The sequence below is a fragment of the Mirounga angustirostris genome, unplaced genomic scaffold (genome assembly GCF_029215605.1).
Source record: "Mirounga angustirostris isolate CCGP_5_RB_7025 unplaced genomic scaffold, mMirAng1.0.hap1 SCAF_15, whole genome shotgun sequence".
NCBI classification, from domain to species: domain Eukaryota; kingdom Metazoa; phylum Chordata; class Mammalia; order Carnivora; family Phocidae; genus Mirounga; species Mirounga angustirostris.
The window spans coordinates 8,668,357-8,684,449 of record NW_026991723.1 but is presented as its reverse complement, the minus strand read 5'-3'; the positions used below and the strand labels follow the sequence as shown (position 1 = coordinate 8,684,449).

The window sequence follows — 16,093 nt, the reverse complement described above, 5'->3', positions numbered from 1 at the left end:
CATTAGACATGTCAAGTTTCAATAGGCATTTGCTGAGGTCTCCCGAGATCTTATCATGCAGGAGGTCAGGGAGTTTGGGATGTGAAATGACTCCTGGGATGTGAATGGGGGGGTCAAACTGAAATGAGGTGAAGTGCCACCAGACTATCCTACACAGTATCTTTAATCAGAACGTGGATAATGATACAGAAAGGCAAGATTCTACCTTCTGACAGCAGGAAGTTGGAAGGGATAAGGCAGCAGTTTGGATGGCAAAGTTCTTGACAATGGGCAGAATTCTAACACCATGAACTTGAGTAAGAACAAATGCCACAGAACCACCAGAAGCACTACTCCACAGAGAAGGTGTGGCTTTCTGGAAAAGGCTTGACTGCGATGAGCCACAGCTTAACCCAAGGCAACGGTGTGAGGTGTGTCCCAAGTCACTGATGCATCCACTTGACTGAATTTGTGAAGCATCTACACTTAGGACCGGGAGAGTCCTGCTCTAATTTTCCCTAATCCACTCACCCTCATGTAGTGCATCCAGCTCAGCTGTAAGAAGGCTGGCTGTACACTGTGTTGTTCTAATCAGGACATTTTTTAGAATGAAAGGGTTTGCAGGTATAAATTAAGCCTGGAAAATAGGCATCAGTGAAGACTCCTGGACAAACTGGGGTCTATGTTACCTACAAGGGATGTAGACAGATTGGAGGGTATTCCGGAAGAGAGGCTCGAGGATGGGGAAGCCTCAAAAATGGATTAAAAAATAGATAAATCTTTGAAGAAAGAGATGGTGAGTCTGATGAAGAGCAAAGTTTATATGAGAGCTACTGTGAGAAATTATAAGGGCAGCATGCGGAAGAGAGGGGACCTGGGGGTTACAGGTTCTGAGGGGTTCTACTCTGGGGTAGCCAAGTTACCTCCAACAGGAAAGACTTTTTGGAAGCATATCTGGCTATATCCATCAATTTCTGGATCACATGCCTACATAGTTCTTCAAAAAAATTCCACCAAAATAGTAATACTTCCTTCTTAGTGAAACCCAGCTATTTTCTTTAAAAGTGTTATTATTGTGTAAATATACGGTGGTGGTTCTTTCTCTTTTCAGAGAGAACTTATTTTCTGGAAGTTAGACACACATCAATCTGTGATTCCCTGGGCCCCCGCTGTAGTTTTGTGTTTTATATATGCTTTTCAGGGGACTATTGAGAGGAGAATTCTATCCAGTATTCTCCTTTGTACAGACCAACACAAATATCATATTACACAATAGAAGACCCCAATGGTTATGAGATGCATCACTATTATCTGCCATTAAGGAAGAGGAAAAGATACCGCCAAATCAATTATACCCCAAACTCCTTCGCATCCAACTGACTGTCTTGGGTCACTTTTCAACTCAGAATTGGCATGTTGTTCCCATTTTCCACATGATATTTGTGTCTGTGTCATCAAGAGCACCAAGAATGCAGTATTTCTTTAAAAAACATACCACTATTTTCTCTAGAATTTTCTTCCAAACAAGTAACACTTGATGATCTGAAGATTTGATGTTGTTCCTTTTTTGATCTAACCAGCAAATGTAGGTTTTCAAACAACAAGGATTGTATTCTTTCTTCAAATAGTCCTTAAATTGTTTGCTGACTGAAACTCCGAGGGACACTGTCCAGTTATGCCACCATGAACAACAACAATATCTATTCTGCATAGACAATGACAACTACTTTCCAAATGGCACCTGGCCAAAGATGCTTGGGATATTAGAATGTGAAGTGTGGGTGTTGTAGAGTAAAATACAGTAATTCAATCTGCCCGTGCTCTTCTGGCCTGGGTTATACGCTTTACCTGCTCTGGGGTAGCTAAGTGATAACCTCTATTGGTTCTTCTTCACACCAATTAAGAGTCTCCTCAAAAGCTCTCCTGGGTTGTCTGTATTTCCCCTTTATGCTCAGCCTTTCTACTTTGGAAGTATTCCTAATCTTTTCATTTCAGCTAGCTTTCCACTTTATGCCCATCAACTGGTGGAAGGCAAAGCAAAAACGGGAAGGTCAACCAAGGTTTTGCATCGCAAAAGAAGGCATGCCTCATCTGTGCTTTTATGAAGAAGAGCTATGTGACTTGATAGTACAGAGGTAGTTCTTAGCTCTGACTGTGAAGCAAAATAATTGGTAAAGATTGTTTTAAATGTAGATTCCAGTGGGCTATCCCAAGACCCACTGACTCAGACTCTCAGGGGTGGGGACAGAATTGAGGGAGAGCAGGCACTTGTATTTTTAAAAGAGTCCACCGATTGATGTGATACGTCACATAGGTTGTAAACCTTTAGGAGGAGGAGGACATTGGGCGTTTTCCAGTTCATGCAGGGACAATTCTCCTGACCTACATGAACACAAATGTGCAACTCTAACTGTGTTGCAGAAAACAAGTCCTATGGATGGACCCCCATTTTTATTCAAACCATACTATTCACACCTTTCTGTGCTCAACATGATTAAACCAAGGGGTAGGAAGGATATGGCTATGAATGGGCACGGGATGGGCATGGCAAGAGCACAGGCAGGAAACAAAGGATGAGATTTTCTTTTTCCAGCCTTCCAACCATCCCAAATGCTGGCTGGTCTGAGGCCATAGGGGAGGTGGCCTCATCCTCCATTCTCTGGCCTCAGCTTTGCAGGACCATTTCAGGAACAAAACGATTTGGGCATAATTCTGGTTCCCCGACTTGGGGATAGTCTTTAGCCTTAGAGTGGAAGGCTGTACTAATGAGGGCCTACACTCAGAAAATGTGCAAATCCCTGCACCAGAGGACCCAGGAAGAGGTTTTTATGGCTGTGGGAGTCCTGATACTCTCTCCTTAATCACCTCCTTTCCAGCAAACGTTCTTCAGAAATTTATGTCAACATTGACCCCCCACCCACCCACCCACCCATCTTGTCTAGGGTAAGTAAATAACCGTCGATTCTACTCTTAGATATATGGCCTTTTAATTATGCCAGGGAATTCAGAATGCAGTTTCCACACCAAAGCCCAGATCACCTCTGACCTCTTAGATCCAGGGACCTCTCGCTTATATCCAAGAAAGAGTCTGAGACTTGTTGTCTCCTGTGAATTTCTCTTCTTTCTGGGCCTAAAGCAGGGGCTGAAAGCAAGAACGCAGGAGGCACAAATCATTGCAAATCAGTGCTGATGGCTGAAATAAATATTTACGATGTACTTAATGCTTATTCTCTTGCTACCATGTATTGAACACACATGATGCACCAGGCCCTTTATCTATATTATCTCATTTACTCCTCACCGAAACCTATGAAGTAGCCTGCACTGTCCACCCCTGTGGCAGAAACAGACTCAGGTTAAGCAATACCCCCAAGGTCATGCAACAAATAAGGGCTGAAGTCAGGAATTAATCCCAGATCCTGTTCCAAAGTTGAAGGTCTCTCAAACATTGGTTGTGTTGGAAAGACAGTGAGGAAAAAATAATATGGGAATGATGGATGGTAGACGGATAGATCAATAAATATGTCATAAATACATCAATGCACATAGACGCATGAATATAATCGAGACTATCAAACAAGATAGGTCATTATTACACGGTGACTTGCACTGTTTTGTATGTTTGAAAAAGTCTGAAATAAAGCGTTGGGGTGACATAGAAAAGCAGTGAGGCAATCAAAGCCATGCCAATTCAACGTTCTTTCAAGGATCTGTCTCATGTTTCTATAATGATGTGTTTTAGAATCTTAAATTGAGTCTGACAAATAGGTATCGAAGCTTTATGATGCACCAGGCACCAAAATACCTGCCGGCCTAGGATGCTACATTCACGGTAGGTGCTGTGAGGACACAAGCCAGACCCCTTCTGGGTTCACAAGCAGCAGCTGACAGTAACTCAGCCTGAGATCCAAAGCCAATTCTGATCAAGGGCCAGAATCCATGTGTGACGTGCTGAAGGAACACAAGGATGGAGAGGTCTGGAAAGGTGCCTGGAAACAGATGCAATCTGAATTATGCCTTGGAAAAAAAATAGGGAAGAAGTCAAAATGTCTGAACGGTGTTTACTCAAAACACTTCTGACCCCAAACACGTGGGTCCCCTCCTCCCCACACATACAACCTGCAATTCAATTCACTTCTGACACTGTCTGCAGTTAGAGCCCACAGGTTAAGAGCTCAGTCTCCCAAGACTGCCCTGACTTCAGAGGCCAGTTGAAGGTTGAGGGTTCTCTGTTACCACGCTAGTGGCATTTTTGAGCACCGGGGACTCATTTTAACACTTGCAATGCTGGGCTGATGCATTCAACTTGTAGAGATTCCTTCAGACTATCTGCCTTGGAAACCACTTAGCCATTTCTGTTCTGGGGTTTGGCCTCATGTGTGTTCAATACATGGTAGCAAGAGAATAAGCATTAAGTACATCTCCTCGAGCCCTACAGGAAAGGGATGTACCCACTACTTTCTCCCGGGGTGCTCGACACAAAGCCTCTTTTCAAAGGAGAGAGAGGCTACCAGCTTCCAAGGGCTTTCTCTGCTTCTCCTCTACTCCACCATCTTCCTTCTCTCTTCCTCACCTCCCTATCAACAGCTGAGAGCTCCTGCCCTGCCCCTGGATCTAGACCTCTCCCTCCCTCCCCGTACACAAGCAAAGCTCATGTTCTACCAGAGGCTAGAAGCTTAGCTCCAACTCATCATATAATTACTATGCCAAGTGCCCTTAGTCTTGGCTTTTGAAAATTAAAAGCCCTTTCCCCCCCTATTTTTTGGTAAAACTCCTTTCTTCCCTGATACAGTAAATGATGCCTAAATGGGGCTGGGGTGGGCTGCGGTGGGCTGCGGTGAGGAAGAGGCAGAGGCAACAGGAACTGCCAGGGAGGAAAAATCAGTTAATATTTTAAAAATATCATTCTGTCAGTGTTCTTATCACCGCCTTTAAATTTGGTTCGTCCCTTGAGCAAAGAGGGAAAGACTTACTCCACACCCTCCTTCCTGTTCTTGTGTCTCAGAAGAATTTTGATTCCACGTGACCTGCTCTCGACTAGAGGCTGAATCCCAAGGTGACCCTAATTCCAAAAGAAGATGAATCTCACACCTTGAGAGCTGCTTCGGTCTTAGTTACCACTGACTCTCTGGAGGTTTTTCTCAGGAAATACAGCAGAAGGAACCCCAAATTGCTAATCACCAAAGTGTATAACAGTTTAGAAATATAACAATTTATTTATGTTAACGGTATGGCTGGTGCGCCTTCTGTGTATTCTCTGCACAATTTTAACACGAGGCCCTTAATTTGGGGCTATGTGCTTCATGAGTTTCCTGTGCCAATAATCACCACAGGGAATTCAGTATTTCCTGCACTGCTACCTGTCCGCATGCACTTTGTCTCTTGCCCCATTTGATGAAACTTCCAATTCGCATCCCTGTGGCATGCCTTCATCTAGATCCCTTCTTCGATTTAATTCTCTTTCTGGTCCATATGACAGTCTTCTATATCAAGCATGGGGCCTCAAAGAGAAATAACTTGTCAGTTAAAAAAAAGAACTGAAGCCAAAAATGCAGATGTTTGAGGAAACTATAAAATATAACTTGATTTAGATGTTGGCGGGGATGCGGAGAAAGGGGAACCCTCCTACACTGTTGGTGGGAATGCAAGCTGGTGCAGCCACTCTGGAAAACTGTATGGAGGTTCCTCAAAAAGTTGAAAATAGAGCTACCATATGATCCAGCAATTGCACTACTGGGTATTTACCCCAAAGAGATGAAAGTAGGGATCCGAAGGGGTACATGCACCCCGATGTTTATAGCAGCAACGTCCACAATAGCCAAACTGTGGAAAGAGCCAAGATGTCCATCGACAGATGAATGGATAAAGAAGATGTGGTATATATATACAATGGAATGTTATGCAGCCATCAAAAGGAATGAGATCTTGCCATTTGCAACGACGTGGATGGAACTGGAGGGTATTATGTTGAGTGAAATAAGTCAAACAGAGAAAGACATGTATCATATGACCTCACTGATATGAGGAATTCTTAATTGCAGGAAACAAACTGAGGGTTGCTGGAGTGGGGGGTGGGGTAGGAGGGATGGGGTGACTGGGTGATAGACACTGGGGAGGGTATGTGCTCTGGTAAGCGCTGTGAATTGTGCAAGACTGTTGACTCTCAGATCTGTACCTCTGAAACAAATAATGCAATATATGTTAAGGAAAAAAAAAGAAGAAGAAGGTAGCGGGAGGGGAAGAATGAAGCAGGGGAAATCGGAGGGGTAGACGAACCATGAGAGACGATGGACTCTGAAAAACAAACTGAGGGTTCTAGAGGGGAGAGGGGTGGGAGGATGGGTTAGTCTGGTGGTGGGTATTGAGGAGGGCCCATTCTGCATGGAGCACTGGGTGTTATGCACAAACAATGAATCATGGAACACTTCATCTAAAACTAATGATGTAATGTATGGGGATTAACATAAGAATAAAAAATAATAATAATTAAAAAAATAAAATAAAATAAAATAAAAAATATATAACTTGAGTTTTTTCTCCACCAACTGGCCACCTCAAATGAGGACCTTGGGAGTTTTATTTCTAAAACATAACTCTGTATTAGAAAGGCTCCTGGTTTTAAGTCAATAAATACCCAAAGGACCTATCTCCCACCATAAACCCATACAGGTAAGGGTCAGAGATGTCTCTTCCCATTAAGCAGAAAGAAATTTTCCTTGTCACAAATTACAATCCTCCCCTGTGGCTGTAGATTTATCAGCAAACTTGCTTACAATGGTCTTATTAATGGTGATTGGGAACAATAAATCATTTCCTCCTGCTACAAAGTCTGCTCAAATTGGTTCAAAATGACAAACCTCCTGTTGATATGAACCTTCCCATGTCTTGGGAAAAAGTGTAAGAGAAAGGTTTAGAGTGGGATGGGACCCACACTTCTAGAATTTAGAGGGAATATTCAGCAGCATGTGGCTTCACCACCTTATACATATTCTTAATGCCCAGAAGAAATATTGACCTGAAATGCATTGAGTTTTTGTACACTTTTACCCGAAGAGTTGAATATCAATGATTCAACTGAACTTTTATTATTGAGTGAAATAACACAAAGGCACAAAATCATTCAGGGAGTCTGTGTGTGCTCAAAACCATACCCTCTCCATTCTTCCTTTCCATCAGTGAGGGAGGAAGCTTCCTTTTATTTCAAGAATACAAATTTAGGTCATATGACCAATAAATGCTCATATGATACACATAATACATTGATTGGGCTTTGCAGTTCTGAAAACAATAAATCAACAAGAGCTAAAGCAGTGATCATTTTAAATAAGATCCAGAAATATATTTATTTAATTTGGTTGTTGACCAGTTACCTCCATTATCTTCTTGGTACTGGGCAAAACACACAGGAAGTTTTTCTCCCAACATCCGCCCCCCAAATAGTGCACATTCTTGCAAAAAATATCCCTCACCTAACCAGACATTTTCTTAGAACACATGCAGTCTTTTTAACTCAAGGTAACATTCAGACCTGTTATACATTTTTCAGCTCCTCTGAAGACTTCAATAAAGCAAGAAGAATCCATGTGCCTCACTCAGTCAGCCTGACTTAAAGGAGTAGGAGACAAGAATCATCCACATGTAGAGTTAAACAATGCAATTTTCCAAGCATACACCCGCTGGGAGAATCAATAACCTCTTCTCAAACCAGCAAATTGGTTTCAAGTATTTGGTTCACTGGTTCCATCCAACAACCACAAATAAGAGGACACCTCCTGAGTGAAAGAGAAGGGGGTTATGAATCCTGGAAAAATGTGTTCTCATCAGAATTCCTGTGCTTCTCTACAGCATAGATGATATTTGCAAAACTCTTTGGAAAGAACACTGGGTTTAATTTCAGGCAATCCTCTTTGATGGGATTTTAACAAAAAAGCTTTTGCAGAGTACTCTATCTCATTTCATGAAAACAACTCATGCCATGTAGCTGTTTAGATAATTTGGTATTTTCCGGATTTTAGGTTTTTCTTAACATTGCAGCCAGATTATTCTTTCTAAAATAAAACTGATATTCTCTAGAAAGATTTAGCTGAAGTAACTGGCCCTTCTGTGGAGCCATGAGCTCTGGGAATATTTGTCAGGAAACCTGGTCCTTTTGCTGACATTGCTGCTATGAACATTGGGGTGCATATGGCCCTTCTTTTCACTACATCTGCGTCTTTGGGGCAAATACCCAGGAGTGCCATTGCTGGGTCATAGGGTAGCTCTATTTTTAATTTTTTGAGGAACCCCCACACTGTTTTCCAAAGTGGCTATACCAACTTGCATTCCCACCAACAGTGTAAGAGGGTTCTCCTTTCTCCACAACCTCTCCAACATTTGTTGTTTCTTTCCCTGTCCATTTTCGCCATTCTAACTGGTGTAAGGTGGTATCTCAGTGTGGTTTAGATTTGAGTTTCCCTGATGGCTAATGATGATGAACATTTTTTCAAGTGTCTCTTAGCCATTTGTATGTCTTCTTCAGAGAAGTGTCTTTTCATGTCTTCTGCCCATTTTTTGACTTGATTGTTTTTTGGGTATTGAGTTTGAGAAGTTCTTTATAGATCTTGGATATCAGCCCTTTATCTGTAGTGTCATTTGCAAATATCTTCTCCCATTCTGTGGGTTGCCTCTTTGTTTTGTTGACTGTTTCCTTTGCTGTGCAGAAGCTTTCTATCTTGATGAAGTACCAAAAGTTCATTTTTGCATTTGTTTCACTAGCTTTTGGAGACGTATCTTGAAAGAAGTTGCTGTGGCCGATGTCAAAGAGGTTACTGCCTATGTTCTCCTCCAGGATTTTGATGGATTCCTGTCTCACGTTGAGGTATTTCATCCATTTTGAGTTTATCTTTGTCCACAATAGCCAAACTGTGGAAAGAGCCAAGATGCCCTTCAATAGACAAATGGATAAAGAAGACGTGGTCCATATATACAATGGAATATTACTCCGCCATCAGAAAGGATGAATACTCAACTTTTACATCAACATGGATGGGACTGGAGGAGATTACGCTAAGTGAAATAAGTCAAGCAGAGAAAGTCAATTCTCATATGGTTTTACTTATTTGTGGAATATAAGGAATAGCATGGAGGACATTAGGAGAAGGGAGGGAAAAATGAAAGGGGGGAAATCGGAGGGAGAGATGAACCATGAGAGACTATGGACTCTGAGAAACAAACAGGGTTTTAGAGGGGAGGGGGTGGGGAATGGGTTAGCCCGGTGATGGGTATTAAGGAGGGCACGTACTGCATGGAGCACTGGGTGTTCTACGAAAACAATGGATCATGAATCACCACATCAAAAACTAATGATGTATTGTATGGTGACTAACATAACATAATAAAATAAAATCACAAAAAAAAAAGAAAAAGAAAACCTGGTCCTTGAAATAGAATGTTTGTGTCCCTTACTCTCAGGCAAGGAGTCTGTGTTTTCTTTTTTCTCCCTTCCTGCCTTCTCATTCCCTGAGCACCATTGACTTTCCTCTTCAGTCATCAATATCTAGCATCACTTCCACAAATTTACTTCACTCCCCTGCTCTCTGAGGGCTTCTGTAACAATCCTTCTTCCTTCGGAAACTCCTTTCCTTTTCTTCCTCTTAGGATAGAATGCTCATGCAGAAATTCTAGCCCAAAGTACAACTACTTTTTTTTTTTTTAAAGTAGGCACCATACCCAATATGGGGCTTGAACTCACAACCCTGAGAGCAAGAGTCACATGGTCTACCGACTAGGCCAGCCAGGTGCCCCACCAAAGTACAGCTACTTCCATATTCTATAGCAAAGAAAGGTCTTTGTCCAGCAGGGTAAGTTGTGTCTTCTGCTTAAGTGCACACAATTTCAAAGAGACACACACAAAGGGAAAGGGAAAGGGACCTAGCCTAGCCAGTCCTACCAACTGGCTAATGAGCAACTTATTCCCTTGAGTGGTCCCCAAGGCTGCCCTCCATTCCCATCTGCCCTGTCCCATGCTCACCACCAAAATGGCCAACCTTACAGCACAGCTCTCAGAGCATCTTTGCTCCACTAGTAAATGGAGTCCTTTCTCCTTCATACTGCCTGTGTCCCCTTAAGACACAAGATGCTTAGGAGATTTGGGAACCTAAAACTACTGTTTCAGAGACACTCTGGGCAAAACAGGCCTCTGTGGACTGCCCTAGGAGTCCTACTAACATTAATTATATTTTATCTACTGATAACCGTATACCCCTACTTGTAAAGGGATTTTAGCATTATTAATAATATTGTTCATCATGAGCCTGGTATCTAAGAGAAACTGTGAGTTACAAACAACTGAATTATAAAACCAATTTTTGAAAAAGAGTATTGAGAAAATTGGAGGCTGCTTTTTTGTGAGGGGGGATGCTTCCTTTTTCTTTCCTTTACCTTTTCACATATTAATTCATTCATTAAATATTTGTTGATCATCCTCTTAGGGGCCAGGATTAAAACAACAGTCTGAAACAGAGATTTCCTGCCCCTGTGGAGCTTACAGCCCCAAAGAGCAGAAAGACAACCATACAATGAGAAAAAGGAAAGGAAAACTGTGTACCTAGGACAGGTGGTAGAAAGGATGAGCATACAGTACTCCGCAAGGATTAACTGGTCTAGTCAGAGAAGCCAAGGAAATCTGGGTAAAGTGGCAGAAAAGAAGGTTCCAGTAGAGGGAACAATGTGGGCAAAGGCCCCATAGCAGAGGAAACTTGGTGGGGCGAGGAAATGAAAAGAAGCCCACACAGAAGCATGGTCGGGGAGAGGAGTGGGAGCAGATGAGACTGGACACATTGGACAGTGGCTGGGCTTTACAGGGCTTTATGGGCCAGAGCAAAAGAAAGCCTTTGCAGATCTTACCTGGAAGAGGAGACACTGCGCACTTTTAGAAGACCACTCTAGTCACAATGTGGAGAAACAATGGTGGCAAAGTGGCTTCCCGCAGTCCATTTAGAGAAGGTCATTGCAGGAGTCCTCATGAGAATTAATGGCCACTCAGAGTGGACAGAGACAGACTGAAGAGATTTTTACATGGGAAAATAGATAGGATTTGGCAATGGGTTGGATAGGAGGGTTGAAGTTGAGGAAGCATGGAGGAATGACTCTGGTTTCTTGTGAATCTTATTTTAACTCTTTGGTCCTTTGCTTTATCGTTGACTCTTGTCTACCATTTTACTCCCTTTGTGCTCCTACTTCACCATGAAGGAAAAATTCCTTACTACTTCAAAACTAACAATGCACAAAGCCCCTCAGCATTATTCTACAAGCCCCTCAAATCAATTGTGAATACATACAATTTGTGATGATTTTGGTTTATAGTTTTTTTTGGGGGGGGTCAGTTTATAGTTTTTAAACTAAGTTTGGTCTCTCCTCCTTACCTAATTTTTCCACATAGTAGGATTTCCTTCATTGAAATGAGAAATCTGAAATTTTGATATAGTCGTGGAAGATTTTTAGCCACAAATAATTGAAACCAACCCGAACCAAATTTAACAGTCCTTGAGACACCCTTGTGTTACTAGAATAACACAAGGGTGTCTCAAGGACTCAAATGGGAAATGCAACCAAGATTAGAGGCAGGCTAAATCCCTACAGAATTTCTCTCCATATTCTGTCTGTTCTTCTCTATATTGTGGCTTCAGCCTTTGAGCTTGCAAGTCTAGCTTTCTCCAATCTTCAGTTGTAAGATGGCTCTGTAGCAGCCCCTGTATTTATATGCTCTGGGTTTAGCCACAGACACCGACCCTCCGTCCCCCAGTGTCTCAATTCCAAATCTAAAGGATGGGAATTTAGCCAGCTATGGTCAGTGAAGTATGGCTGGTGGTGGGTGGGCACAGGAATTCAGGAAAGAAACAGCCAGAGCCAATTCTGAGTTCCCAGTTCTCTTCTCCTGAGAAGGGAGAATTGTTATGGACTTGGCAGACACCCCATATAGAGGAGGGAAACAATAGCTCTTTTGCTTCAATAAACATGTATTAAGCACCAACTATGTCCCATGGTCAGTCTAGGCCCATGGATACAAAAATAAGTGCACCAAATTCCACCTTTAAGCAACATAACACCCAGCACTGCCTGTGAACCCCTTGGCCTCTATTTATCTGTGGTCATTTACCTATAGTACATACCTAAAAACTCATGGTGTACTACACAGAACCAACATGTATGGTATTCATACTGTGGAGTCAACACTTAGCGCTCATCTTGCACCAGACTCACACATTTGCAGACAGGGAAGCAGAGATTCAAAACTTTATTTCCAGGTGCTGACAGATGTCAACAAATGAGCAGGAAATAAAATACAAAACTTACAATGCAGATGACTATGGCAGTTCTATTCACCATCATTCACCCATCTTCAGAGTAAAAGGTATCTATCTGTACGTTCGTCAGTAGAAAAACTATTCACTAAAGGTCTACAACATGGCAGTCAAGTTGCCAGAGAGGAGTTGACAGCACATCGGACTCTGAGGCAGAAGACCTGGAACCTGGGCACACACACACCAGCTGTGTGATCTGAGGAGGGCCGGGCACCTGTAAAGTGAGGTTCACACCACCTGTCAGCGTTGGGAAGCGGGAACAAAAAGGAAGAATATGAAGGTAGACAAAGATGCACGCAGAAGGCGGTCCAGATGCAATAACAGTTACAAGCAAGAGTGTGCAAGTGGGAGCCTACAAGGACCACTGGGAGATTGGGAGACAGAACTGAAAGAGAGGAGGGTCTGGGGAGATGTTGCGGTTAAGAGGTAAGGCTGACAACTCAGATGGGATCTCTTTGCTGCAGATTTACAAACAGGAGGCAGGGGAGTGAGGAACAGCAGGAAGAGCTAGAAAGGAGAACAGCCGGGCCACATGAAGATTCCTTCCAGACCTATGGCTGGAGGAGAAGACAGCTGGCCCGTAGGCTCTAAGCTTCCCGTGTTCCCCGACATGTAGGGGACATGACCTAGCCTTGCAGACTCAGTTGTGCCTAATCTTTTCCCTTTCCAACAAATCAGAAAAAGAAGCTACCTAGTTATTGTAGTAACCGTCACCTACGAAAAGAAAAGGGAATAGGATTTCCTTCAGCTTCCTTATCCGGCACAATTTTTCTTCCATCCTATTGCCTCACAAGCCCTCCTTTTATGTTTCCTTTTTATGGTAAGCTTAAACTCAGATTAACGGCCTCTCTAGAAAGCTTCCATCTCTTCAATTTCTCTTATCTTTGCCCTCTACCAGATTTTATTTTTGCATTTTCAGATTTTACTAAATCTCTATTCGTTTGCATGAGCATCACTGTCCATTTAAAATGCTGGAGGCATGTTTGTTAGCTTTATCTAGACTACAGGCATTCAATAATACCATTCAATGGTATTATTTTTGAGTTTCCTAATGCTGTCTCATTATGATGCCAAATGTACAACAGGTGATATTAAACTACCTTTAATTTAATAAGTAATCAAGACATCATGAAAAAATGCTTCTTATTTTCAGAACTCATTCCCCTTTTATTTAGAATATATATTCTCAATGGTGGGGATATTACCCCAGACAGGTGAAACTGGTTCTTGGGGAGCAAAAAAAATCTTGGCTATCACAGTGGTTTGTGGCCCTCAACCCCTCAATCCTATCTGACTTCACAGATACACAGCATACCCGTAGTATTAAAATGTCATTGTGGGAGGAAGTGATTAGGTAAAAAAAAAAAAAGAAAAAAAAAAAGTCTAAAAAGACACGTTAGTAGGAAAATAATGAAAACATTTTTTTTAAAGTTGAGGAAAATGATGTAGAACTAACCTATACTTGGGACACCTGGATGGCTCAGTCAGTTAAGCTTCTGCCTTCAGCCCAAGTCATGGTCCCAGGGTCCTGGGATCAAGTTCCACATCGGGTTCCTCGCTCAGCAGGTAGCCTGCTTCTCCCTCTCCCCCTGCCCCTCCCCCTGCTTGTGCTCTCTCTCACACTCTGATTCTCTAATAAGACTAATAATCTTTTCTAAATTTCCAAGGATAATTAAATTCAGAGAGAGAACTGAAAGTTCTTTGCCTTTACATTTTTCCCCTAAATCTTAAATATCTGCTTCTGCTTGTTTTCCAGTTAGACTACAGAAAGGCAAAATATGAAGAAATGAATGGACAGCAAATAAATATTTGAGGCAAAATTTAGATAGTGAGTAGCTGAAAGTACTTGCTCTGTGAGATAGGTAGTCACACTCATATTTTTTCAAAACTCCCAAATACTCTGAGAGTTAAATAGCATTGAACTAGACTGAATTCCAGGGTGGAGTCCTGGAAAAAAACTTGATTTTTCTTGAAAAACTCCATCAACTGCCATGTTGTAGAAGCCCATTATGGTACCAATGGGTTTCATAATGAATGAAGGAATACAATGAACCAAGTGTTAAGTATCTGAAGAAGAATAAGGACAACAAGTGACATGAGAATTGAGAGAGAGATGCCAGGCTGAGCTAGTGAGGCAGACTGGCTGGTTGTTTACCGAACAATTGCTCTTTTTTTTCTCCTGGGCACACTAAGTTAGATATTTCCCAGCATGCCTTGCACATAAGGGAGGAAATATGATTGATTCACTTCCAAGAGAATGTGGGAAGAGGGTAGAAAACCACTCCTAGACTGGGCCATAAAACTCCACAGCTGAGGGGAGAGGATTCTGAAGACCTGGAGGTGGGTAGACCCATGAGAGGGAATAAGCCTGAGTCCTTGAAACATTGTCTGAGTGAGAACTGCCCAACCAGGAACACTGAACTGCACTGTTAAGGAGCAGGAAAAAGTGCATTATATTAAGTCTCTGGAATTGGGGAGCTGTTATGTTTGTTAGCTACCCTAATACATTTGATTTAATCTGAAATCATCCAAGTGCTCGGAACCAATCATGACAATTTTTTCAGAATAAAAGCTTTTTCAGATAAGCTGCTCCATAAAATCCCTAATACTGCCATTAATCTGTTTTGCCTCTAGAGACAAGAGTACCACCATTATTTGGATAAAGGTAGGTATATGAATAATACACCTAAGGTCACATCTGAACTAAGATGCGTGAAACAAAAACCTTCCCATAAACCAAATGGGCTTACAAAGGTCTTCATTTCCATGTGCCTTCAACTACTACAACAAGGGTCATGCTTGTCTTTACCATGGGCAGGAGATAAACATTAGCGTCCGAAAACATGGCAAGAACAAAAATTCATCTGTGAAAAAATGTGGATGGTGGATGCCCAGCAGAACTGAGGTATTTGTCTTGGATCCTACCCTGTCTCATCCCATGCCATTCTACTTCCAGTTACTATTTACTGAGCACCCACTATATGTGAGACACTGTGCTTGTCTCCGGAGATATAAAGGTGGAGGGGGCTGCCACTGTATTCAGGAAACAGCCTGTCTAGGAGACAATTGGGCACACAATCAATCTATACTGTAAAATAAGTATTTCTAGTCTATCCAAACAGGACACAGCGGGAACACTGAAGAATAAGTGCTTGCCCCTACCTGGGATGATTTCACACAGGCAGTGAACCTTACATATCCCAAATCTACCCTTGAAGTGACAGCTTCTTGACTCTTCTCCAGTTATACATAAATTAACAGCTTTGGTTGAGTACTGATTATCCAGATATGAAAATACAGCGAAAAATGTGGAGCTCCCCTTATCAAGAATTTGAGAACATACCACCTATTTATTTGTATTCACAGGCAACATCTGCTAATGCTATGTAATATTAGAAAAATTAAGAAGTCATGCAATATGAAATTTGAAATGAATATAAATTTACTAGATTTCCCCCTGTAGTCAATTAAGGTCTTGGGGGAAATAATTTGAAACTATGCAAATCCCTTTCGTCCTCAAAGCTTTGCCCACTGTTCTAGTAGCCATTGGTGGTCCATCTGCAACAATGATCCCTGTGGAGGTTACCTGTGGGGGTGGCCATTCTCTATGTCCTTCATTCTTTGCATTGACTAGAGTTCTGCTGCAAAGAAGAGCTGTCACATCTCCTCCACATACAGTCCATCCTCATTATTCACAGATTATGAATTTGAGAATTCACCCTCAGGCTAAAATTTATAGTCATGGCACTTTCTTGGTCACTCGTGGACACGTG

At 42.0% G+C, this 16,093-nt stretch overlaps 1 long non-coding RNA gene across 1 annotated transcript in view; it reads right to left on the bottom strand.

Moving 5' to 3' along the window:
* LOC123849524 (uncharacterized) overlaps positions 1 to 16,093 on the bottom strand; it is a 122,900-nt gene that overhangs the window by 52,938 nt on the left and 53,869 nt on the right. The window lies entirely within an intron of this gene.